Below are 26,536 nucleotides of genomic sequence, written 5' to 3' on the forward strand. Positions count from 1 at the left end.
TTGGCATGTGATGTTGCAATGGTCAAAAGTATAACTGGGTTCACAAGAGAACTAGATATATTCATGGAGGATAGGTCCATCAATGGCTATTAGCCAATATGGTCAGGGATGCAACCCCATGTTCTGGGCAACCCTAAATCTCTGACTGCTGGAAGCCAGGAGAGAAAGAGAGGGATGGATCACTCCTGCAAATGCCCTATTTTGTACACTGCCACAGAAGCTCAGGTATTGGCCACTTTTGGAAACAGGATACTGGACTAGATGGACCATTGGTCTCACCCAGTATGGCTGTTCTTTTGTTCTGATCTTAAACACCACCTCTTTTTTTTTACCTTACTGAATTCTTTGTTTCATGTCTTTCATCCTTTCCATTCCTGCTTTTAAAAAAAAAAATATTGCTTAGATCACTGACCAGCATTGCAAAAAATGCATACAAAAGTCCCTTTTGCGGAGTATGCTGTATATCTAGATAGGCAGGAGCTAAGTGCCACCTACTGCCATCAGTCCATGGGCTAGATCTTCAGCTGCAACAAAGTACACTCAGCACAGCTGGAGCAGGCATATGTATCTTCAAGCTACTTCCTTTAAGGATCCTTGATCTTAGGGCTGATCAAGGTGCACCAGCACCTGTGACTCCAAGGGGCCATTCTGGAACAAGAATCTGGGCCAAGGATCTAGTTCCTATGTGTGCAGCTCCCACTAGTGGCATTAAAAGAAGGTAAAATAGTTTCTTTAAAGAGTCATCTGTTTATCTGAATTTACTAGAAGTGCAACTTTTAAATTAAGAACATCAAGCAGACCTTCAGTTTCTTAGAGGATATCCAACTGCAATACACAGAAAAAAATGTTATTTTTTTTTTGTTATTTTAGTTTTAATTCTGCTAAAATTTCTACATTTCCAAATATTCTGCACTATTTTGTCTCTCTGGGGTGATGGTGCTATGGTTGAGATTCCTTCAAGGAAGTAAGCAAAGAATGAAGTGCTGAGTGACCAAAAGTTTATATTAAGTGTTGATATGGTGTGCAGAGGATCCAGGTTATATAAATAATGTTACTAAATTTTCCTCTGGCTGGTGTCTAGTTGTCACTGTTTATCTGTATTAACACTGTTGAAAGTATACAAATCTGAAGTTAAAAAAGTTTAACTATGAATGATGTCTCAAATGAGCTCTAAATTATGCTCAATTCACATACATTCTTTTAAATGAATATATTGAAGAGTGAAAGCAAGGTTTATTGAATGGATTTGATTTGTAAAACCACTCTTCATCTGATCCAAAATGCAACAGCAAAGATTTGGAGATAGGCACTTTAGCAGGCATTTCTAAAGTTGAGAAAAGTAACCTACTGTTTTTAAAAACAATTGCAAATACTTACAAATGTGTCAGAAAGCTTGTACACATGTCATAGGATGTCTAGTGCCATCGACTGAAATAGGACATAGGCATACAGGCATTCTTGAGTTTTGTTCTGCAGGAGAGTTGCAAAACTCATGAAATATAATAAGGTCCACAATGAATAAGGCAAGATCTCATTGTAATTTAATGAGCGATAATTAGCATTCAGATGGTCCTATGGAGTGAAACTCATTGCAGTTCTAGGAATGGGATGCACTTTTTTTTTTTTTTTTTTTTTTTTTATAAAGGTGTATGGCAACCTTTCTAGTCTCAGTTCAAAACTAGAAAATATGTAGATATATGTGAATGTGGGATTGGGTTTTGATTAAACACACTAGTTATTTATCAAGTCAAGCCAACCTGACTCCAGTTGCACATCGGTCCATTATTAGATTCTGGAACTTGGTATTCACCTGAACTCACCTTAGTGTAACAAAGCTCAAGTTTATTGGCCATCCAGGCACAAAACAAGCCCTACACATTCACGCAGGCTTTCTTCTACTCTGGTTGCTTAAGGGATATTTGCATGGCTGCCAAATTTACGGGTTGACCCTGTAGATCACTGGTTTTCAGAGTCATTTTAAAGGAAATCCCCTATGACTGGCTGTCCTTCCCTACTCCTCCACCTCCTGGGTAAAGGCAGCCAACGAGAGTAACTTCAAACACTGCTGTGTTTTCTTATCCCCCAGCACATGGAGTAGGCAGTGCTCCCTCCCAACCTCCAGCCCCTCTGAAAGGACCAGGATTGCCCCAAGGAGCTCAGCCTTGCTGCTCTTCATCTGGGTTACCATCGCCCAGTTCTGCCCCCTCTGTGGCCTAGCATGATGGAATAAAGCCAGGGAAATAAAGGAATTCCCTCTTGATTGCCACACACTGGGCAGAGGGGGACATGGCAGGCAGATGCCCCAACCCAGTTACCTCACCCAAACTCAGGATAGGAATGAGGGAAGCAGAAGCCCAGAACAGAGGAGGACATCATAGAATATCAGGGATAGAAGGGACCTCAGTCCAACCCACTGCTCAAAGCAGGACCAATCTCCAGACAGATTTTTGCCTCCGATCCCTAAATGGCCCCCTCAAGGATTGAATTTACAACCCTGGGTTTAGCAGGCCAATGCTCAAACCACTGAGCTATCCGTCCCCCTCTCAGGAGACTCAGGAGCAGGAGCAGAATCTGAACAGGTGTGGTTGGGAGGCACAATTGGTGCTGGGCTGTTTAGGGGAGAGGGGAATTGACTAATTCATGGGGAGACAGGATGTATTACAGGTAGAATGGTCCAAAATTGAAGCTGTTTTTTATTAATTTATTTATTTATTGGAATGTTTTGTTTTTAGTTTTCAGAAACCATTTCCTACCCTCATATTTTCTTTCATTTCCCCCTTGTTTTCCCCCTTCTCCGGTACTCACCAAAAAGAAAGGCTCAGAGAGAAAATGGGGGAAATGAATATTTTAAAAAAAAAACATTAAAAATGTGGTATTTCGAGTTAAACAAAAATAGAAAAATGGCCAGAGTTACTCAATGAAATGGTTCTAAGAATTTTTTTAACTTGGGCAAAACAATGTATTTTCCCCTAATCTCATTCTCTGAAACAGTTGAATCCTTTTTTGCAGAAACTTAAAAAAAAACAGCCACAAATAAACAAATAAATAAATAAAGCCTGAGGCAGACACCCAACATGGTAAATTTCAAGCCAAATGGTTGCAACTTGGCAAAGTTATCAGGAACTGAGAACAGAGTCTCATAAAGGAAAGTGCCTGGCAACTTTAAGTATAGCTAGTTTTTAGCAGACGCATGACATCTTTAATTAAAGATTAATCTTTGTTCCTGGAGTGTCCAGGCCAATCCAGGATGGTTGGCAACTCTAAACATAATAGAGTAGGGATATAAATATCTATTAAATTGCATAGGATTTTTCCATAATGAAAGGAAAACATTAAGAAAGTTTTAATGGTAACAAAAATATCTGTCAAAGGTCAGTAGTATTAAAAGCATTCCACAGCTGAACAGCACTGAGGTTAGGAGTACTGTATAAAACAGTTTAGTGGCAGTTATGATAGTAATGCTGCAAGGTGAGGGAGAGAGAGGGAGAATATGGATTTATAATCTGGAAGAATCCCATGGACAAAAACCACATTATATGATTATTTCCATTATTCACCGAGCTAAGAAAGTTGTCAATCTGAGGTCCTTCCTTCTTTTTTCTTTTTTAAATGTGTTGGAATACATTTGTTGGGACAAGGAGTAAAATGTGATCAGAATTGCCATGTCTACATGTAGTATATTACATACATTTGATTGTCCTCTACGTCCCCACCTCCAAACCCTCTATAAAGGTTTCTTATACAAAGCTGTGATGGATTTTAAACCTCAATCTTATACCCACTGAAGTCCCTGGGGGGTGAAAGATCCAGCCCCCATGTTTCTTTAGCAGCTTTCAAAGAAGGTTTTAGATATTTTACAATTAAAAAAAAAACTTTTTAAAATGTAGCTTTTAAAAGAAGCTTGTCTCATGTCACTGCAGAAGACATTGCTAACTGAAGTGATTTATTTTACACCTTGCACCATACAAATACAAATATGTCACATCATTTTAAGCTGAATAGCTTAACTCTAAGCTGAATATCTCTAAACTGAATACAAGAAATCTTGTTTTAATTAATTACAAATGCATGTAGAGTATGTCCTCTTCATCAGCAAAGTGTGTGAAAATTACATATAACAAATGATGTGTAGCTTTTCTGTGACTCCAGTAATAAGAATTATTATTTATTAGCAAGAACAAAAGTTGAAACATAAAAGAAGTAATGATTCAGGATTTTAACGTAGCTATAAATTACAGTTTTCTTCTTTATTTTTAAATATTGGCATTTTCCTCAGTCAGTTAGATAACATGCTATGGTGCTGCTCATGTGCCCTAGTTTATTTCACCTTTCCTGAAAGCCAAGATTTTACACTTAGAAGAGTCAGCACTTCCATAGTGCTAATGCCATATATCAGTGTTAAAAATACCTTCTTAGAATCAAATGAAATCTTTCTCACTACAGGACAAGCCATAGTAGCCAGCTTTCTTTCAGCAGGATATACACTCTACACACACACACACACACACACACACACACAGAATGAATGTCAATCAGTGTGACTGCTACCTAGATATTTATATATCTGTATCCTGTTATATTTACCAAGAAATGTTAAAACAAAACAAAAATAGTTCATCCAAGTATAATCAACTTTTTTCATGCTCCTCCAGCAAAATTGGATCTATTGTTAAGGATAAAATGTATTGTATAAAAACACAACCTAGTCTTCTGCACTAGCTGGAATGTCCCTCATTTATCAAACAACACAACTCTTTTGTTTTCCTTTTTTTTTTTTTAAGTGTTCTTTTAAAAAGTCACAGGACATGATACAATTAAACAAAAGGGGGCACATTCTGTACTCACACTCTTGTAGCCACATTGAAAGAGTTACTTGAATGCAGTGGAGGGCAGAATTTCACCCAGTAAGGAAAGCTGAAAATGGAAGCAAACTTATTTCTACAACTAAAACTAAAATGTCAAAACAGTCCACACATTCCAAACAGCCACAGGAATTGAGTGGTGAAAAAAACTTTGCTCATTATTAGTCTGATATTTAATTGTTTTAATTTTTTCCCCCTCTCAAATTTTCCTCCAGGTTCCTGATTAAACCCTGAGGATGTATCCATTATTCCCTGCTTTAACCTTCATTGCCCTACATTGTCACCTCAATTCTTTCAGCTTAGGAGATCTGGAAGCAACATTTATTTTTTTCAAAGTTAAAAAATCCCCTTTATGGCTACAAGTGCTACTCCATTATCAACCAATGGCACTGCTGTTGTGAAACATAAGACATGCACTGTCTCTTGGGGCAAAGCATTTCAATTCATAGTTCTCTCAGTCTTTGCAAGGAGAAAGAGACTTGAGTGATACAAGATTCAAATCCCAGTCTCCTGCATTGTATTATATAACATTGCCACTAGGTTAAGTGATCCAGTCATTTAATTACTTTTTTTAGATAAAATCATTTAGAGTAACTGTGAAGATAAAAGTTTCCTTCTTTGAAAATAAACATATTGGACTTTTTTTAAACATTCTGAGAAAGAGATCATTATTGAGCTACACACTGTAAGCCAGGGCCGGCTCCAGGGTTTTTGCTGCCCCAAGCGGCGCAAAAAAACAAAACAAAACAAAAAACTGTGATCGCAATCTGCGGCGGCAATTCGGCGGGAGGTCCTTTGCTCCGAGCGGGAGTGAGGGACCGTCCGCCGAATTGCCGCCGAATAGCTGGACGTGCCACCCCTCTCTGGAGTGGCCGACTCAAGCATCTGCTTGGCAAGCTGGTGCCTGGAGCCAGCCCTGCTGTAAGCAGTACCTTATATAAATGTGTTTACTAGTAACAAACACCCTGTTCTTAGCGGCATTATCATTGCATTTTTAAAAGCTGATACTCTCTTCTCCCCTCCACCAATGTATTTTCAGTTAAAGAATGAGTATATTAATGATCATTCATTGTGAAATTATACAGTATGTGCTGCACCAGTGAAAAATCACTAGTGACCTCGCAAAATGAAAACATATAACCCTCTAATAGGAATGCTGCCTAGAGAAAATCCCCTATCTCTAATCTATTTTTCCTCTGTTGCAGCTGCCTAGTAGAGTAATGGACCTAAAGCAGAGACTGAGTTTATAAGATACAAATAATATGGGTGAAATTGTCAGTCAAATGAAATAGCAAAAGGCATGGAAGAAACTCAAATCCTGTAGTTATAATTAACTGGGCTTTAGAAATACTACAAACTACAGTTAACGTCTGCCAACTAGCCCAGTTTTGTTTGAAACCATCGCCACAGAAAACCTGCAGCCTTTTCTTGGCTCCTGCTTGCTGATTCGCTTTAAAATTTGACAAAAGTAATGATGCTTCTGTTTCATATCCAAAAATCTCTAAGTGTTCTAAAACATTAATTAATTCACAGATAAAAATTTACTTAACCTGGAGTTAAAGTTGAGTAAAGACAAAAAATATGTTTTATCATATCTTTCAAGAATATCTGTGTTTAGAAAAAGCAAATATCTATCAAAAAGCCCGAGATTAGCAATTAAGGTTGTGCTTCTTAAACAAGACTTTAATTTTCATGCAGTAGCAGCCACAACCTTAACTCTGCCCAATAGAAGCAAAACAACCAAAAATTCTAGTTTCTATAATTCCAGCAAACATGTACGTCAGTATAACTAATGCAATGCAAAAAACATTACCTCTGGAGAGCTCAATCATTTTTATATCCATTTTCATAACATTAATTTTGGAGACTTGCAAGTGTTGCTACATCATACATCAATTAACTAATAAAGTACAGTATCAACTTGCTTCATGTTACATTTGTAATAATTATTATTTTCTTTGCACTTTTTAAAGCTTTAATTTAACATAAACCATTCATTTCTTTGTTAATCTTCTGATCTACCACCAGCTAGGGTGACCAGGTGTCTGGTTTTCGACTGGAACATCTGGTTGAAAAGGGACCCTGGCGGCTCTGGTCAGCACCACCAATTGGGCCATTAAAAGCCTGCTCAGCAGTGCTGTGGCATTAAGGCAGGTTAGTCCCTACCTGTCCTGGGGCACCACAGTGCGCCCCAGAAGCTCCGTCTCCTAGGCATGGGGGCCATGGGCTCCGCGCACTGCCCGAGCACTGGCTCCGCACTCCCATTGGCTGGTTCATGGCCAATGGGAGCTGGGGGGGGGGGCCTGTGAGTGAGAGCAGCACACACCATGGAGCTTCCTGCCCACCCCCCACCTAGGAGCTGGACCTGCTTGCTGCTTTTGGGGCCTAGCATGGAGCCAGGATAGGCAGGCAGCCTGCCTTAGCCCCGCTGCGCCTCTGACTGGTAGCCACCGAAGGTAAGCACACACCCCAACCCCCAACCCCTTGCCCCACGCCTGAGCCCCACCCAAAGCTAGAGCCCCCTTCTGCACCCCAAACACCTCATCCCTGGCCCCATTCCAGAGCCCGCACCCTCATTTAGAGCCCTCACCCCCTCCCACACCCCAACCCTCTGCCCCGTCCCAGTTAAAGTGATTGAGGGTGGGGGAGAGCAAGCCACCAAGGGAGGGGGAATGTAGTGAGCGGGGGCAGGGCCTCAGGACGGGATGGGGTTAGGTGTTCAGTTTTGTGCAATTAGAAAGTTGGCAATCCTACCACCAACACATCATACTTTTCCTTTCCATACTTTTACTCTCACTCTGCTTCTCCCCTCTTTCCTTCTCCACTGCTTTCCTGCTCTACTGGCAACATCTCCTCAATCTTGGCTGCTGGTGGATGCAGAGCACCCACTAAATTTTCCCTATGGGTGCTCCAGCCCCAGAACACCCATGGAGTCGGCGCCTATGATTTGACTGTAATCAAGTAATCTTTGGCCATGTTAACTACTCTTCAGTGAGGGGAATCCAGGAAACTATGTTTTCTCTTCTTCTCTTTGCTTTGTCCCAAAGGTGGTAAAAAAATTACATTTTTAGTATTTTGGGGAACACCTATTTTTTGAACATGAATTAACCTTTTCCATGTCTCTTCACATTTGGGGGGAAATCTTCAGTCCCAGACCTAAATCCACCAATTTTGTGGCCCGTATTCCTTCATTGGGTAGAAGTGGAGGGTAAAATTGGGCTTATAATGGAAACTGAATTGCAACCTTAATTTTGAAGCTGCTTACACTCCATAATTAAGCATCAGGGAATCCCTATTAAATATTTACATATTATTTATATTCATTTTATAGATGAAGAAACTAAGGCATAGAAAGATTAAGGACAACACGTGAGATTACAGACAATAATAAGGAAAAATACAAAGTACTACACTTAGGAAGGAAAAATTAATTGCAAATGCAAATTGGGAAAGGACTGCCTTTGAAGGAGTACTGCAGAAAAGGATCTGGAGGTTACAGTGGATCACAAACTAAATATGAGTCAATAGTGTCATATTGTTCAACAAAAAAAAAAAAGGAAAAACATCATTCTACACTGTCTGAGCAGGAGAGTTATAATTCTTCCACTCTACTCAGCACTGATAAGGCCTCAACTGGAGCACCATGTCCCATTCTGGGTATCACATTTTGGGAAAGATGTGGACAAATTGGAGAAAGGCCAGAGGAGAGCAACAAAAATGATTAAAGACCTAGAAAACATGATCTTCGAGGAAAGATGGAAAATAATGGGTTTGTTTAGTCTGGAGCAGAGAAGACTGAGGGGAGACATGATAATAATCTTCAAGTACATGAAAGGTTGTTATAAAGAAGAGATTGATAAAATGTTCTCCTTAACCACTCAGGACAGGACAAGTAATTGGCTTACATTGCAGCAAGGGAGCTTTAGGTTGGACATTAGTAAAAGCTTCCTAACTGTAAAAGTAGTTAAGCACTATAACAAATTACCTAAGAAGGTTGTGGACTCTCCATCATTAGAGGTTTATAAGAATAGGTTAGACAAACACCTGTTAGGGAGGGTCTCTCGATAATATTTAATCCTGCCTCAGTGCAGGGGACTGGACTAGATGACCTACTAAGGTCTGTTCCAGTCCTAAATTTCTATCATTCTATGACTATGTGACTTGTCCAAGTTCACACAGCAAATCGATGGCAGAATCTGGAACAGAATCCAAGAGTCCTGACTCTTATTGTTATCACTAGACCATACTCCCTTTCCTTTAAGCTTCTACATTGCTGACATCTGTCTCCCACTAAAGTCTCAAACCAAATTCTAGCTGTTTTATTAGACTTTGGATTATGTAAACTACTGTATGCACTACCATTTCCTTTGAATCATTTATGTATATCACATAGCGGGTGTCCAACACTATGAACAGAATATATTTTATTGATTTGCTTCTTACCTCTTCCCACCACCCCTTTGTTTCTTGTCAGTCTCCACCCCCATGTTCAGTGTGTCATTATAGCTAATCTAGCGTAGGCCTTCTTGCTGTGTGTGTGTGTGTGTGTGTGTGTGTGTGTGTGTGTGTGTGTGAGTGAGTGTGAGAGAGAGAGAGAGACAACGACTTATTGGTATCTCTCCAGTTTGATGTGGTCTGTTCAGAACATTGATCATGCCCGGTAAATTCAATGCCACAACCACATTAACGGAATACTAATTCTTAATCAAAGTAGGATTTTAGGGAACTGAAACATACCTTTTCATGTCCATTAAACCCTATTCATTAGATTCTGAAGTAGGTTAAATATTACATACAGCTGAAATCCAAAACCACCTGCTTGACAAATCCAATTTTTAAATTAATTTTTTTTTTTTTTTTTTTTTTTTTTATAAATTAATGATTGTCACTAAACCCAGTAAATAACTTTAAAATCAGGAGAAAAGAATAGAATAGGAAAAATGTCAATCATAGAATCATAGACTTTAAGGTCAGAAGGGACCATTATGATCATCTAGTCTGTCTTTCTGCACAACACAGACCACAGAATCTCACCCACCCACTCCTGTATCAAACCTGTGTCTGAGCCATTGAAGTCCTCAAATTATGGTTTAAAGACTTCAAGGTGCAGAGAATCTTCCAGCAAGTGACCCGTACCCCACGCTGCAGAGGAAGGCGAAAAACCCCCAGGGCCTCTGCCAATCTGCCCTGGAGGAAAATTCCTTCCCGATCCCAAATATGGCGATCAGCTAAACCCTGAGCATGTGGGCAAGACTCACCAGCCAGACACCCAGGAAAGAATTTTCTGTAGTAACTCAGATCCCACCCCATCTAACATCCGATCACAAGCCATTGGGCATATTTAGTGCTAGTAGTCAAAAACGAATTAATTGCCAAAATTAGGCTATCCCATTATACCATCCCCTCCATAAACTTATCAAGTTTAGTCTTGAAGCCAATGTATATTTAAAAAATCAATCCTTTTCTAATGCAGACTGTCTCCCAAACCTCACTAAGTTAGACAAATTGACTATATACTTCAGATGAGTCAGTAATAGTACACATACATTTTTTGGCATACACATGTACACACACACACACACACACACACCATTTTGGACTTGATAGTAAACTGCTCGAGACAGAATCACAGCATAGTTCTAGTTTAGGAACTAAAGAATATTGTATGAAATTGCCCAGGGAATTAATATGGGTAGAACGTAATTACCCAAGTTGGCATCTTGCCAGAATACCAGGGTCAACACTCCTACTCTTCTAAAGTCCCAAAGGATCTTTAACATCTGCAAGTGATCAGGAGTTTTATTCTGTCTCTGATCTGTAAGATGGCACCATCTCCAGCAGCACAGTGCCCCCTAACATCATCTTGGTGCACTGGATCAATACTGACCTAAAGAGAAGAGTGCCATCTGTTTGTTACCTATACATATGTTCCTGCTTATGGGTTTTTGATGGTTTTTACAGCAGAAGTGAAACAGGAAGTGAGTCATTAGTGCTAGTCAGCAAGATCACTGGGGATTTTAACCAGTCAGGAAGCATACAAATATTCTACCAGACACAATGCTTTATATAAGTAGATCAGCCATGTGGAAGGGGAACCGTATCTTGACTTGAAATCCTATAACACATTTATTTAATGCATATCCAAGAAAAGCTTGAGTTAATTATTCTCGGTGATATTCTAAGGTGGTAAATACCAACAGGGTACATTAGCTTTGGATAAAGTCAGGTTATTTTTTCTAAATGTGTCCTTTTCCCTACCTAGATGGACACTATGCCAAATACACATTAAAAACTTACACTAGTTTAATATCTCCCCTGAAGACTTTACTATCATAAAGGAGAACAACAATTTCTGTGAAAGGAAAGCTTCACTGTGTTTTCAGACAACTGTATTTGATTGACTGCAGCATAGAAAATAAAGCTTTTAAAACACTGAAGCTATGTTTAGAGTTCTGGATGAAGAACAAAATCTCTACCTTAAATAGAGTCAGTGATGCTATCACCTGAGCTAACTGAAGTCCATGCTCATTTTACCTTTCCTTTTCAGCTTTTCCTCTGAGCAAGAGAAAACTGATGGGGCATCACTGCTCTTGTAGTGGGATGTATACAAAGTCCCAATTTAGCCCACAAAGTACATATAAAAAAAAAGTATGCATACTATATTACAAAGTCTGACTCCGAAATGCATTACTATTTGTTTACACTTGTGACAAGTAAGTGGCTTCTCCACCCTCTTGCCCTTTCTCAGTGGTGTCACTCATGCAGACACAGTCACACATGCACACAGGTTCAATGCCACCTTGTTTTCAGAATACACGTTACTGAAGTCATATTGATGAACTTCTTCCTTGCTTAAATCCTCAGTTCCAAAACCCTGCAGAAGCGCGATTGGCAAAGTCATTGAGTGAGCTAAAGTAATGCTGAATCGTATATTATTTTTTGTCCACTAGCACAAGTGGTGTGTGTGTGCGGGGGAGGGGAAATGAAGGGAGGTGTCTTTTCTGGCTGTGCATCTTTTACAGTGCCCTTTACAAGAAGTAAAAGTTTAGGCACTGCTTAAGCTTTAACAAGCAGCTACAGCTAAAACCATGACAAGAGCTCTCTTCTACTGCAATTTCAGTGCTCAGATATCATGTAATGTTACGGGTATTGGAAAGACTGATTAAAAATCACTGTTCAAATATCAAATGTAATGTTCCTGCTATACAATCTCACATGGTTTGCCTTTTTATATATATTTAGGTACATATATAAATAAGTTCTGATCTAAAGCATATGAATGTGATCACCATTAAAATGCATCTGCACATTTTTCTCACAAGTTATACAGCAGAAATGTAGGTATTGTTCAGACATTCACAGATAAATGCACACAGAGAACACAGCTATATTGTTATGCTTATATTTTGTAGGCTGCACTACAATATTCTTGGATAAGCAAACACAATTCTAAAATATCACAAGGGTATGACTTACACATAAGAGTTAACTTTAAGATAAGCATATTATAGGCTGTGGATTCACTGCTATAGTAATATTTCACAAAATATTGTTGACACTGGTTAGAAGACTGTGTTAGCAGCACCATAGTCCAGAAATATTAATGTTGCTACATATTAAAGTGTCATTTTATTTAAGCCTTACCTTGGCTGACTTGCCCTAACTGGTGACAAGGAACTTAATTTATAAGAAGCAAATGGGGACTTTTCTCAGTGCTCGCAGCACAGCTGCTCCCAGTCCTCAGAGAGGCACACGACTCCAGCTCTGTGTACCTCCAAACCCCTCAGCTCATATGCTCTGCTTCTGCAGTTCATGAGAGCTTCTCTGATTGGCTGGCATTGCCTGTCTGCCTGATCCTCTCCCTCTCTCTCTCTCCTTTTTGCCCCCCTTGTTTTTCTTTCTTAAGCACTTCAGGGCTGTGCAAATTCTAGAGCGTACAGTGTTGGTTCCCCTTTAGCCCTTTCAGCAAAGTCATCTTGCATGAAACATAAAAAAGAAAACATATATCTTAGCTCAGCATCAGCATCACTGCAAAAAAAGAACCCTTTAGTACTAGAGCTCTGGAAAAATGACAGCTCTGTGGCAGTTAGCCCATAAATTCAGTACAGGAGAGGGAGGGGGCAGCAGAAAGAAGGGGCTTGGCTGTCAGATGGATTGGGAGTGCACAGAAGGAGTGTACAAGGGAAAGCACACAGTAAGGCATTGGTTGGCAACCTGGTAATAAATTTTCATATTTCGGTGCAAAGTCGTCACAGCCAGCTAAACATTCAACTGCTGGCTCATCCATCAGCGATCCACACGATCTGATGGTGGCTGAGAGATTCAATTTGAGTGATGTCCTTTAATGTCTTATTCCAGTCTTGCCAGGGCACAGATAGCTCACCCCCTCCAGGTCAGCACTATATATTTAAAGAAGAATAGATATGGATTTTCTGCCATTCAACACACCCTTCTTTACATTATTCTACTATAAACTGAAACTCTGTAGGTATTTTGTTGCCTCAGACAGCTCTGTGTCAGGACACGCTGGCTTCATGAAAAATTTATTCCAGAATCCGTGTCTTCTTTAACACCTTCAGTCCAGACACAGACATACCCATCCACCCCAAGATAAATAGCATTGGCCTGATCCAGGTTTTAGATAACGGAGTAAACAAGTGCCAGATGCTGCTTACCCAACCTGCTGTGGGCAATCCATAAGAAATGTAATTACCATATAAGTGGCAACTCTGGCACACAGACTGTTGGCAGTCAGAGATCCTGTCTTTAGCTTCTGGGTAGCAGCATGAACTGGGATGGGTGGACAGATGAAACTGAATATGCTGAAGTTACACAAGGAGGAAAAATAGGAGAGAAAATAATCTCATAGTGAAACAAAAAAATGCAGATGCTCTAGACTGGATAAAGGAGAGATGGCATGAGAAATTCTACAGTGTAATGTAATTGGACTAAACACCAATATCCTGAATTAAATGCAGGGAGTAGCAGAATTGTGTCTTTGGGATGTACATTTTAAAGACGTAACTTTAAAATTTGTGGAGAAATATTGAAGCCAAAAGGAGTTAGGAGTTTGGATTTGAGAAATCTAAACTCAGAAGGAAGTGAAACAGAAACTGTTTCCATTCGCTATTTGTGTGTCCTCTGGCTTGCAACAGCAACACATATGAATCAGTGCTTTAATGTTCAGTATTTCTGCATGCCCTCTCTCATGAAGCTTCAGTTCTGAACAAACCAGGTTTTATCTTTCTCCAGATTCAGATTTTTTGTTTTTAATTCAGCTCTTTTTGTTGTTGCTGTGTTTCAAATCTCCCCCATCACAAAGGGGTAGGAGTGGATGTGTGTGAAAAAAAACAAAGCAAAGCACAACAAAATAAACAAACCAAACATTTTACTCTTTAATGGGTGATACAGCTTCATTTAAAAAAAAAATCACACTAAGACATTCGCTAGAAATGCTGTACTCGGTATATTTCACTGCCTTTAGTGATAAGAGACAAAATGTTTGCCTGCCTGTCTGCCTCTGAAGCATTTGTTGAGATGCCACCAATATGCAACCTGGGGACAGACTTGAAAACAAAATTGTAAGTCTTCCCTAGTGGTTTTCACTGGCTAAGATAGAACGAAGCACATCCGCTGGACATTCATAATGCAAATCAACAGGCATTTGCTACTGTACTGAGTAGTACACTAGGATGACATGCAGAGAGGACTATTGATAATACCAAAGAGCAGTATACAAATTCCATAAAGAGAGTTTAGAAGTTGAGGATCTCTGTTTTCTGCAACAAAGAGTCCTGTGGCACCTTATAGACTAACAGATGTATTGGAGTATAAGCTTTCGTGGGTGAATACCCACTTCGTCAGATGCATGCATGCATGCTTATGCTCCAATACGTCTGTTAGTCTATGGTTCCATAGGACTCGTCGCTTTTTACAGATCCAGACTAACACGGCTACCCCTCGGATACCTGACTCCATGTTTTCTGACATTATACAGACTTCTCTCAGGAAACATCAATGTAAAAAGTTTACAGGGAGCACAGCAAGATGCACTGGTATAAAATGATTAGAAATGTTCTGAACATTTTGGAATTATTAGAGGGGCTCATGAGAGGAAAGGGACAGTCTGCATTTCAGACTCTTCTTCCACTCTGGAGTTTATAAGGAGAATCAAAGGGAGCGAACAGCCCGCCTATATAAAATCAAGTAATTTGTGTGAGGTGCTCAAAGATGATTGCAGAAAAACATATAATATATCAGTCACCAGGGCCGGCTCTGGCTTTTTTGCCACTCCAGGCAAAAAAGCCTCCCACCGCCCTCCCGCCACTCCCCCCCCCACAGCGTGGCAGGGGAGGGCGCCGAGCCTGGCCGCGGGCCACTCTCCCCGACCGGCCGGAGCACCAGGGGGAGGGTGGCGAGCCTGCCACGGCTCCGCTGGCGGCCGGAGCCCTGGGAGGAGGGCAGAGCGGAGGGCGGCGAGCCCGCCGCGGCTCCACTCTCCCCGGCGTCTGGAGCGTCGCGGGGAGGGTGGCGAGCCCAGTCGCAGCTCTGCTCTCCCCGGCGGCCGGAGCCGGAGCACCGCGCCGCCCCCCTCCAGGTGCCGCCCCAAGCACAAGCTTGGTGGGTTGGTGCCTGGAGCTTGCCCTGTCAGTCACTGGAATTTATTACTGCACTAATCTCTGAGACTGAGAGAACTGGCATTGCGGATGCCAAGTTCCTACTTGTATTACTTCGAGCGTGTTGGAAGAATCCTTTCATTGAGTGATACATACATACCTAAGTGATACGTACCTACCTATGAATCTAATCCAGAATTCATGAAAGACCTACTACTGAAATATGAAAGATAAAATTACTGTCCTGGATTGTGACAGTACTATCAGAGGTATTCCCAGGGAAATTTAGGCATATCACGTTCAAGTAATTCTATACATAATTTTATCTCAAGAGTCCAGTAGGCTCCTGTACTTTTTAATTCTCAAAAGGTAGAAACTCCTCCTGCAGACTACATTCAGAAAGTTCCTTTTGTGAACTCATGAGACTGTGCCAATCATCACAAAAAAACCTGTGCTTTTTAGTATTTTCCAGTGTAAGGGCTTGTTATACAGTACTTCTAAGAGTAACACTGAAATAGAGGTTTCTATTTGTGAAGTAGTACATGCAGCTCTTCACTACAGCACTAATCCTGTTAGTTTACATTAAAAAAGAAAACATGCAGTATTTCACCTTCCGGCTCCCGGAAGCCATGCCATGACCCAGCTCCGAGAGGTGGGGGGCCGCTTCAAGCCTAGGAGTCAGAGAAGGGATAAGCCACTGCTTCCGGGAACTGGTTGAGGTAAGCACTGCTCAGAGCCTGCACTCCTGAGCCTCTCCCCATGTCCCAACCCCCAGCCCTGGTCCCCCTCCCGCTCTCCAAACCCCTCAATCCCAGCCCAGAGCACCCTCCTGCACCCCAAACCTCTCATCCCCAGCCCAACCCCAGAACCCGCACCCCCAGCCGGAACCTACACCCCTTCCCGCATCCCTGCCCCAGCCCTGATCCCCCTCTGAACCCCTCAGTCCCAGCCCAGAGCACCCTGCTACACCCCAAACTCCTCATCCCCAGCCCCACCCCAGAGCCCACACTCCCAACCAGAGCCCTCACCCCCTCCCGCACGCCAACCCCAATTTTGTGAGCATTCATGGCCTGCCGTATAATTTCTATTCCCCGATGTGGCCCTTGTGCCAAAAAGTTCACCCATCCCTGGTTTAACAGATTTTGTTAACTATTTGCAGAATAGTTCAAATTTATCTGGTCTCTCTTTGCTGTCGCTTATTATGCTAAATGTATTGATCATCTTGCAGTTAACTGCTTGAAAACAGATCATTCAGCTAATATTAAAACAGTTATAAAAAGACTGAATCTTTCATTAGTAAATAAGGTAATAACAAATCAGGGTCATTTACAGATTGCAAACTGCCAGCACCTCGGGGATGTTCAGAAAGGCTAATCATTGGCAGAATGATGCTGCCAGTTCAACTTAACATTTTTTTTTTATTTGTACTGTGTACAGCAGGAGACAAAGAAACTTAACACTTTTGTTGCCAAGGATCTCACCACTGCTTCTAGGTTTCTACTGTTAATATGACATTAACACCAGGGAAAGCCCTCCCCCCCCCCCCCCCCCCCGCTTATTTTTTTTAGCTGAAACTTTCCAGTTTTACAAGAACAGTTAGAAATTATTCCTTCTTTTCAGCAGTCACATGAGGCCTTTTTGTTGTTTTAGCATCAATCTACTTTAACACACGAAAAGGAATGAGATTGCCATCTCTGAAAATGAATGAAACTAGCTCTTTAAATAATAATGTTTTTCATGGTTGTGGGCAGGGCAAAATGTTTGACTGGACTCCACCATATTTTTTGTCCTCTGCTCTAATGCATAAGAACAGCCAGCCACATCTGTACGTCTGTCTGTCATACTGATGTCTCTCTCCTTTCATTATCTTACTTCTTATGTCATCAACACTTTTTAACCCATTCATCCCCATTTACAAGACCTTGCCAAGTTACTGACATACATAACAGCAAAACAATAGATGTCAATGTACAGCAGACCATTTCAGTGGGATGGTCACTAATTATTATTACCCTCATCTTGTTGTTTGATATTCATATTTATTGTATATTGTTTTAATTAAATTCTAAGGTCCTCTAGACAGTATTTTCCCTTGAGTTTTGACATCGCCTAGCATGATGAGGCCTGTATCCTGATTAGGACCTCTGGGAACTAACATAGTACAAATAATAATACTCTTTAAAGTCTTTTTACATACTACTATAGTATAGTGTATACATTAATGTACCACCTCCATGAAAGATTACTATGGGCCTAATACTGCCCCCATTAAAATCAATAGGAGTAAGGGGTTCCAATTTTGGTTAGACATATTCCTAGAGGTTACATCACATGACATATTAATCTTTAATTAAAGATTAATCTTTAACTCCTGGAGACTCCAGGACATTCATGGAAGGTTGGCAACCCATTGGGCGTTCTTCCATTGACCTCAGTGCAAAAAAGGCCCTAACGTTGCAGGCACACTCATCACAGCTTTGGAACAGCCCATGCATCTCTCCCCTAACCTATATTTCTTTAGGACTTGGAGTATATTTTATTTGTCTAGAAAGTACATACCACACTTTGGGTTCTGTAGAAATAATAAAAGAATAATTATTCTAAGAACAGGGCCGGCTCCAGCTTTTTTGCCACCCCAAGCTGCGAAGGAAAAAAAAAGAAAGAAACCGATTGAGCTACCGCCAAAGTGCCACCGACGAGTGAAGAGAGGGAGTGAAGGACCCACCGCCGAATTGCCACTGAAGACCCGGATGTGCCGCCCCAGCAATGGACGGAGTGCCGCCCCTTTCTATTGGCCACCCCAGGCACCTGCTTCCTTCACTGGTTCCTGGAGCCGGCCCTATCTAAGAAGACATGAGGGGCATGGATTTGATATCACTACTCAAAATACCTAACACATGCTTCACACTGAAGTTCGTCTCAACTTGGCATTTCACATTTCTCACTGAAGTTTCATCTCTCCAACCTACTACTTGTCTAGAACCAAACTTAGCCTCGAGCAAGAGAAAAGAGGAAAAATAATCAGTGAAAATAGTAACCACAGCTAGTGCAGAGATCCTCCAAAGTCTCTGGTCAACATTTTCACATCCGAGTTTGTAAAATTTTCATAAGTACTGAGCTTTTGCAGTTCCCATGGATTACCAAATGATTGTCACTCCTGAAAACCAGGACACATTTATTTAGGGGTCCAAATAAGTGTAGGCACCCTATACTAAAGGGGCCTCTGAACTTAATTGGGAGTGTTCCATTTGGGAAGATCCTTTGTGCTGCAATCCAACCTTGGAGACCATAACTCCCATGATCCCTTGGAAAGAGAGAGAGAGAGAGAGAGAGAGAGACTTCCTGTGTGGTGGGCTCCATTTTGGGAGAGGAGCTGAGCTTGTTGTGTGGAGCTCTGTCCATACCAGGAGCTGCTGCTAACTGTTGTTAGGAAGCCAGAAGCTGCTGCTGAGAGCCCATTGGGGCTTTGATTGAGCTGAGTATTCAGTGGTGGTTGGTGGCTTCACTGGAGCCAAGGCAAAGACTGTTGCTGTGCCTACAGCTGACTGAGGTAGGCCTGAGGTGAAGGCAGTGTTAGTAACCACCCCCCGTTGTTTGAGAAAGTACTTGCAAGGGAAGGGGGAAACAGCAAAGAGACGCTAAGAGGTGATCTGAGTCTGAGAAGAGGCAGAGTGGTCTTCTCATCAAACCAGAACCCAGGGTTGCTGACATTTGTTTAAAACAACTCCAATCTTCAGAGGGGTTGTGCAGCTTGTTCCCTTGGCTGGATTGAGTCACTGGATCAATGGAGAGCTGTCTCCAGTTTCAAGATCTCCAAGTGTGCCCATACAAGTGTTTATAACTCTGAAATCCAGAGAAGTGTACAATCCGGGTGGGGTAAATGATGGCAATGTACATGCAAATTATATAAGCTTAATTTATTACTGTAAACTATATTTGTTAATTGATTTGTTGAACTGCCTCCTTCCTGATTTAAATTAGTGGTGACATTTAATCTCAGTCTGTTATATCATGTTTTCTTAAATTGTTAAAGGTGTCTTAATTCTATTCTAAGTGCATATTGGGTATATATTATTTATCATTTGTATTTCTGAATTAAGCCAATTGCCCAGATCAGCTCAGGTTTATTCCTGGAGGCTCCCACTGTACACTACTGAGTGTGTACAGGGCCCAGCCAGGTGAACTGCCAATTTCAATTTCCTCTACAAATAAAAGGATGGCAGCAGAGGGATGGATGGAGGATTCCCACCTATCCAACACCACCACTGAGATACTCAGGACCTCCTTTAATGTCAACAACATCAGGTGAGTGGTGCCTGTTACCGAGTAACCCAGGGAGGAATGGTGGGGTTACATAGGGATTTAGGAGACTCACTCTAAGCACACTGATTTGTAAATTTTATCCTTTGTGTTTTGAAAGCTTTTGAACCCCATAAAAACTATTGGACAAAAGTGGACTGAATATAGCCCTTTAATAGACATAATCCTTGTAATGAAACTATGAATCCTTGTGTTCGTGCCAGTAAGACTGGACATGAAACAATTTTCCACAACTGTCAGACTAATGAAAAGTTACACAAGAGATATAGGATCACATTAAAATTAATACAAACATTATTTGTTGATTATAGATACTCTTACAGATATCAAAGCAATTGCCTTAAAGAACGAACACTTCAATATAACCACAGTAAATATATACTATGCACAGTAACAGTCTTCTACCTTGTTCTGGAATGTTCATCCTATCAAGCAAGAGGATGGTTAATTCTCTATAATCTCATAATCCTCAAACTCCTGACTGAGACTGCTTACAAGGATGCCAGTTAGTGCTAATTGTGGCAGTGGATTTTTTTATAAAAAGGTTTGGTAACATGTCCACTGGGAAATTGATTCAGACAAGCATTTCATTTTACATAAGTCCCCGCTGGTTGGTCCCCTTCCTCATCTGGCCCTCCATATTTCTTTTTAAAAGTTTCTTTTAAAGTTTGAACGTAAAAAGAAACTATTTGTAAAAGATTTGCAAATTCTGCAACAGCCAACAAAACTCAAGCCAATGGTGATGTTGCTGATGCTGCCTTGGCTCCCTATACATCTAATACCACTGGAGTGTTTTCTAACAAAACAACAACAGCTGTTGCTAAATAGAATTATACCAATAATAGTTGCTAATCACAGACAATGAGTGACACGAGGGCCCATTTCCCCTTAGTATTCCATAAAACGACAGGCAAAACATGCTCCCTGGACATGTAGAAAACAAAGTTGCACATGCCATGCAACTACCTGTTCCCATCGAATTATGAACTCAACAATTCCCTCTTCAGTTGCAAAGTACAGAGAATATGAAAGCATCTCAGCTAGAGGGAGGAAAATAGAAGTGCCATTTCCTTTACTGAGCCCTCATCCACACTAAAAAGTTAGGCTGACCTAACTACATTGCTTAGGACTGTGAAAAATTTCACACACTGTGAAATATAGGTAAGGCAACCTAAGCTCTGGTGTAGACACCACGAGGTTGACAGAAGAATTCTTCTGTCGTCCTAGCTACCAGCTCTCAGAGATGTGCACTTACTTCAGTAATGGAAGAACCCCCTCCCATCACTGTAGTAAGTAACTAAACTACAGCGGTCCTATAGCGTTTCTACTAGTGTAGACAAAGCCTGAGTTTCTGCATCATTGTACATACTGAATGGAAGAAAGTGAGAAAAACGAGAAGACACAACTAGAGACAGTGCTGTGTCTGACTCACATGTCAAGACATCTTTCTGCCTACTCTTTTACTCTTCATATTAGTAAATACGGTACCCTGCACTTAGTCAGGATACACCTAAGCAGGAAGCCCCCTTAATTGAGACGTCTCCCATGAAACCAAAATATCCTTAACAATATATAATAGCAATGACTGCTGTTTATTAGGGATACTTTCAAGTAACTGAGTAGGGCTTACAGAAGGAGATGAAGAATTTTTGTGAATCTACACTTATGCTCTTCTAAACTAACAGAGCCAAAAGAAATAATCTCTGATATACTGACATTAATGCTAACTCACAGACCAACTCTTTCCAGAGGGTGATACTGCTAGTTATTTATATATTCTATTTGCATATAATAAACAATCTGGCTTCAAAATTTTGTTTTCAAGGTAAGCGTGTAATAGTGGAATTGGATGGCTCATGTGAATGATAATGAGATACAGAATCTATCACCTCTCTGGCATTTCTTTCAATTCACTTCAGGTCAGCACTGAGCAAATCTTAACATGTAAAAGCTGCATAGTCACCTAAGGGGCAGGAGTTGGTGGTTTCAGACCAATTTTTACAGGACAAATGATAACTTCATGAAAATCAATTACAGCTGATATCAACTAGCCATACTTGTTGGACAAAGGATTGAATGGTCATGGAGATAACTTATCTCACTTCTATTGGTGGCCCCTTCATTTCAAGGACATTTATAATGCTCTGTGGAGGAACCTTCTCCTGTCTCTTCAATATCTGTAACTCATAGAATCTTAGAAATGTGGAGCTAGAAGGGACCTCAAGTGGTCATCTATTCCATCCCCTGTGCTGAGGCAGAACCAAGTATACCTAGACCACTCCTGACAGGTTTTTGTTTAACCTGTTCTTAAGAACCTACAATGATGGGAATTTCACAACTTCCCTTGAAAACCTATTTCAGTACTTAACTATCCTTATTGTTAGAATTTTTTTTCCTAATATCTAACCTAAATCTCCCTTGCTACAGATTAAGCCCTTTACTTTTTTTTCCCTGCATTCAGTGCATAAAGAGAACATTTGAGCACCACCCTCTTTAAAAGAGCCTTTAACATATATGAAGACTTATCATCCCCTCCACCCCAGTTATTGGGTCTTTTTCCTTAACACTTAACATGCCCATTTTTTAACCTTTTCTTTTAGGTCAGGTTTTCTAGACCTTTTATCATTTTTGATGCTCTCCACTGGACTTTCTCCAATTTGTCCCCATCTTTCATAAAGTGTGGCACTCAAAACTGGACATAAGACTCCAGCTGAGGCCTCACCAGTGCCAAGCAGAGCGGACAATTACTTCCTGGGTCTTACATACAACACTCCTTTTAATACACTCCAGAATGATAGTAGCCTTTTTCTCAACTGCATCACATGGTTGGCTCATATTCAATCTGTGATCCACTATAACTCACATATCTTTTTCTACAGTACTGCCTAGCCAGTTATTCCCTATTTTGTACCTGTGCATTTGATTTTTCCTTTCTAAGTGTAGTGTTTTGCATTTGTCTTTACTGAGTTTCATCTTGGTGATTTCAGACCAATTTTCCAATTTTGTTTTTCAATTCTAAATAGACACGTTTTGTTTCTAATGTTGTAAACTTCACCCCTTTCACAAGCACTCAACATTTATTTCAATAATAAACTAAACAATACAAAATAAACCACTTACATTTCTGCATATGTCAGAACCACCAAATTATGGAGAAGATGACTGAATGTTGGCCAACAAATATCTGCAGATGTTTAGTCAAAAGTCGAATGTATATTTTCATCAAGTGACACATTTTATGTAACAATCAGGATTCTGAACATGAAGAACTTTCTAAACAGAAAGTCTCTTCTAAAGCCTGTGTTCAGGAATGACATAGCTTTAAGGGATATGATGAACGTCCTATAAGACAGTAGACCAGCACAAAGTAACTCTAGCATAAACTCAGCAATACACTGGGTATGGATTGAAAGTGAGAATTCTGAAATGTAGTAAGATGAAAAAATTTCTATTGATCTGTGAGTGTTCATTCCATTGAAACTAAACTAGTGAAACATGACGAAGCAGTGTTAAGGAAAAGAAAAACTTCCAAGTGCTATTTTGCCCCCCTTTTTTACAGGATAGAATCTGCTTTGAGACTTGGAAAAGTTCTCTCACTCCAGAGGAGTACTTAGGGTTCCCATTGCTATTATTATTCCAGGCACTACTACCTTCTTTAATCTTAGGAAAACTTTCGTAAAACATTGAAAAATAAATCCATTGCTGCCATGTGAGAAACTCTACAGGATCTATGCTTTAAAAAAAAAAGTTAAAAAAAGAAAATGTGTCACGTTTCTCAACCTATACTTATGGACACTGCTAACTTGTAATAGCACTTTGCACTAATATAGTACCACAACTGGCCTTTGGAAGTGCTAAACCCACTGTTAAGATGTCTAAATTGTTAATGAATCCACTTTGTGGGACAATCACATTTAGCACAAGGGCATAGATTCTATTATTGTCTGAGCACACTCGTTCCATTAGCTTTGGGTGAACCTAATTTCAGGCCAACGCAGAAAAAAGAAGGAGACAGAGCAGTCTTCTGGGAGGAAAGAAAAACTGAGCAGACGGAAGGCATACAAAACCCACCTTCCTGGGAGTCCCCAAAATCTTAACACTTGGCTCATTTGCACTTTCATATGAAGAGCTCAAATGAACAACTGAAGCACCAAGAGTTTATGGGATTTTCTTGAAGTCACACCATGAATCAGTTTCAGAACTGGAAACAGAAGTCAAGAAACTAAGAGTAATTCCTATTTCCTGTTTTTACCAGAAGAAAACATTCCAGTTCTGCCAGACAACAGTATTCTCCTAGTTAGAAAAAAAAAAGTAATTGAAATACTGCTGTTTATTGAGATTTAAAAAAATACTTTCCATAAGTGGGGAAGCATTTTTGAATACTATTTTTTTTGTTTCTTGTGCTATTTAGCTTACTTTAGGATTAGTGAGAATTGCAAACAATGTTAGTATGTTTTTGTAGATGCATAGGCAACAAAAAGTACCCTTATATTGATTGGTGACAAGCAATGAAACAAACATATGTTTGCTATTTTCCCCAAGCATAAACAGAGCATGGAGGTTTTCTGAATTGTACATTCTGTTTTATTTTAATTAAAATTAAATGTTTAGTTACATTTCTTCTGTTCTGTCAAAGAATTCAATAGATGAAATGATTAATGGGGAAAATGGCAGCATTTTCTTTAGTGCCCACATCATAAACACATCGTAGATTATCGAACATCTTTTCACTAGAGGTAGGAAAACTAAATTAATGTGAAGCCTGATTCATAGTAAAAAGGTTAGCTAGAGTACTGTGCTTTTGTCTTATGTCTACTAAGAGCAAAGGCAAATTTTTCGCAAAGCAACATTTGGTAGTGAATATCCTAAACAATGTGAGACATAATCTTCTTCCATTGTTATTGGAAGTTATTGTTATAGTTTTATCCTCCCTACCCTATGTTGATTTAAGTCAGACTTATCGGGTTAATTACAAAGTCTGGTTGTATTCTGAAGATTGATTATAACACTGGCATATTCATAGATTTTATGGCCAGAAGGTACCATTAGATCACTGAGTCTGATATCCTATATAATACAAGCCATATAATTTCATTCATATTTCCTCCTATTGAGCCAACAACTTGTGTTTGACTAAAACATATGTTCCTGAAAGACCTTCAGTCTTCATCTGACAATTTCAAGAGATGCAGAATCCACCGCCCCATCCGCCAGTCCTATACACTCAACCGGAAATCTGCAAGTCAAACTAGTCCTTTCCTTCTTAAGTATCACCTATAATTAAGGTTCTGCAGGCCAAGCTATGCCCTCAGTTACACCAATGCAACCCCCTTGTCTTAAGTGGAGTTGTACAGTTGTAAATGATTGGCCTTGTACCTGGCTTTTAGTGAAAAATTCTGGTCATGATTGGCAGGGGAGAGTATGCTTCATGCTATTCACTTGGTAGCTAGAGACAATAGCCTAACTTTATATTTACCACTAAAAGAACAAGATGTGACTGAATAGACATGAAAAGCATGTCTATTCTGTAAGTAGGTGCCATTTTTACATAATTTCCTTTCAAAATAGCAGTAATTGCTGAGCTAAGAGATCTATAGCTTATAAAACAGTTTAATATTCCATACTAATGAGGAACTAAACAGTTAATCTCTAAACATATCTAAAAATGGAAATCTTTAACAGTGAGTTTGGCAAAGTTGAAAGCTAATTAAATATTTCCCCCCCTAGTTCCTTGTAATATAAGGCTATGGGATTAATTGTCTATATATCCATCCTTCATTTTTTCCTTTCTTCGAAATGCCTCATTAGAAGTAAAAGTTCATTGCTGCAAATGGAAGTTGAGACTACGGCATGCATGTTTTTCATGCAGTTGACATTTTAGCGATGACAAAGATTATTTTAACATTTAGAGAATCTAGGTTGTATTTTATGGTCAGAAAATTAAAGTCAGTTGTGTTTGGGGTGCTGGAGGAGGCCCTGGGCTGCAGTAGGGGGGTTGGGGTCTGGAGTCTGGGAGGGAGTTAGGGTGCGGGCTCTGTCTGGATGGCGCTTACCTCAGGCGGCTCCCAGTCGGCGGCGCAGCGGGGATAAGGCAGGCTCCCTGCCTGCCCTGGCTCTGCGCTGCTCCCGGAAGCGGCTGGCATGTCCGGCCCCTAGGTGGAGGCATGGCCAGGTGGCTCTGCACGGTGCGTGCTGCCCCCACAGTTCCCAATTGGATGCGATTTCTGGCCAATGGGAGCTGCGGAGCCAGTACTGGGGGTAGGAAGAGCATGTGGAGACTCCCTGATCACCCCTGCACCTAGAGGCCAGACATACCGGCTGCTACCGGGGAGCTGCACAGAGCCAGGGAGGCAGGGAGCCTGCCTTAGCCCCGCTGCACCGCCAATCGGACTTTTAATGGCCCAGTTAGTGGTACTGACCAGAGACACCAGAGTCCCTTTTCAACCAGGAGTTCCAGTTGAAAACCGGACTCCTGGCAATCCTAGTTGGAGCCTAAGTATGTCAGTTAAAAATCCCAGGCCTATTATTGCTTCATTTATGACACTTCATACAATAATACACTGTATTGGTATCTGTATTTTATATTAACCACATTCATTTAACAATTACAATAAACTATATAATATTATTGCAACGCCATTCATCATGCTGTAGTTTAGGGTTTAGTGAGATGTCCTTCATCCAAGTTCTATAAGGGGATCCCAACCCCCGCCCCCACCCACCCACATTCATTTAGAG

At 40.5% G+C, this 26,536-nt stretch overlaps 1 protein-coding gene across 3 annotated transcripts in view; it reads right to left on the bottom strand.

Annotated features, from left to right (window-relative positions):
• Positions 1-26,536, bottom strand: part of CDH18 (cadherin 18) — a 904,559-nt gene that overhangs the window by 386,441 nt on the left and 491,582 nt on the right. Inside the window, exon 1 of one of the 3 annotated variants that reach the window (XM_034761579.1) lies at positions 12,507-12,626. The exons of the other annotated variants lie outside the window; for them this stretch is intronic. The gene's annotated coding sequence lies outside the window, so the exon portion shown is untranslated. Of the gene's footprint in view, positions 1-12,506; positions 12,627-26,536 lie in introns of those variants that run through there. 3 annotated transcript variants of the gene reach the window in all.

This window comes from Trachemys scripta, chromosome 2 (genome assembly GCF_013100865.1).
Source record: "Trachemys scripta elegans isolate TJP31775 chromosome 2, CAS_Tse_1.0, whole genome shotgun sequence".
Taxonomy (NCBI): Eukaryota; Metazoa; Chordata; order Testudines; family Emydidae; genus Trachemys; species Trachemys scripta.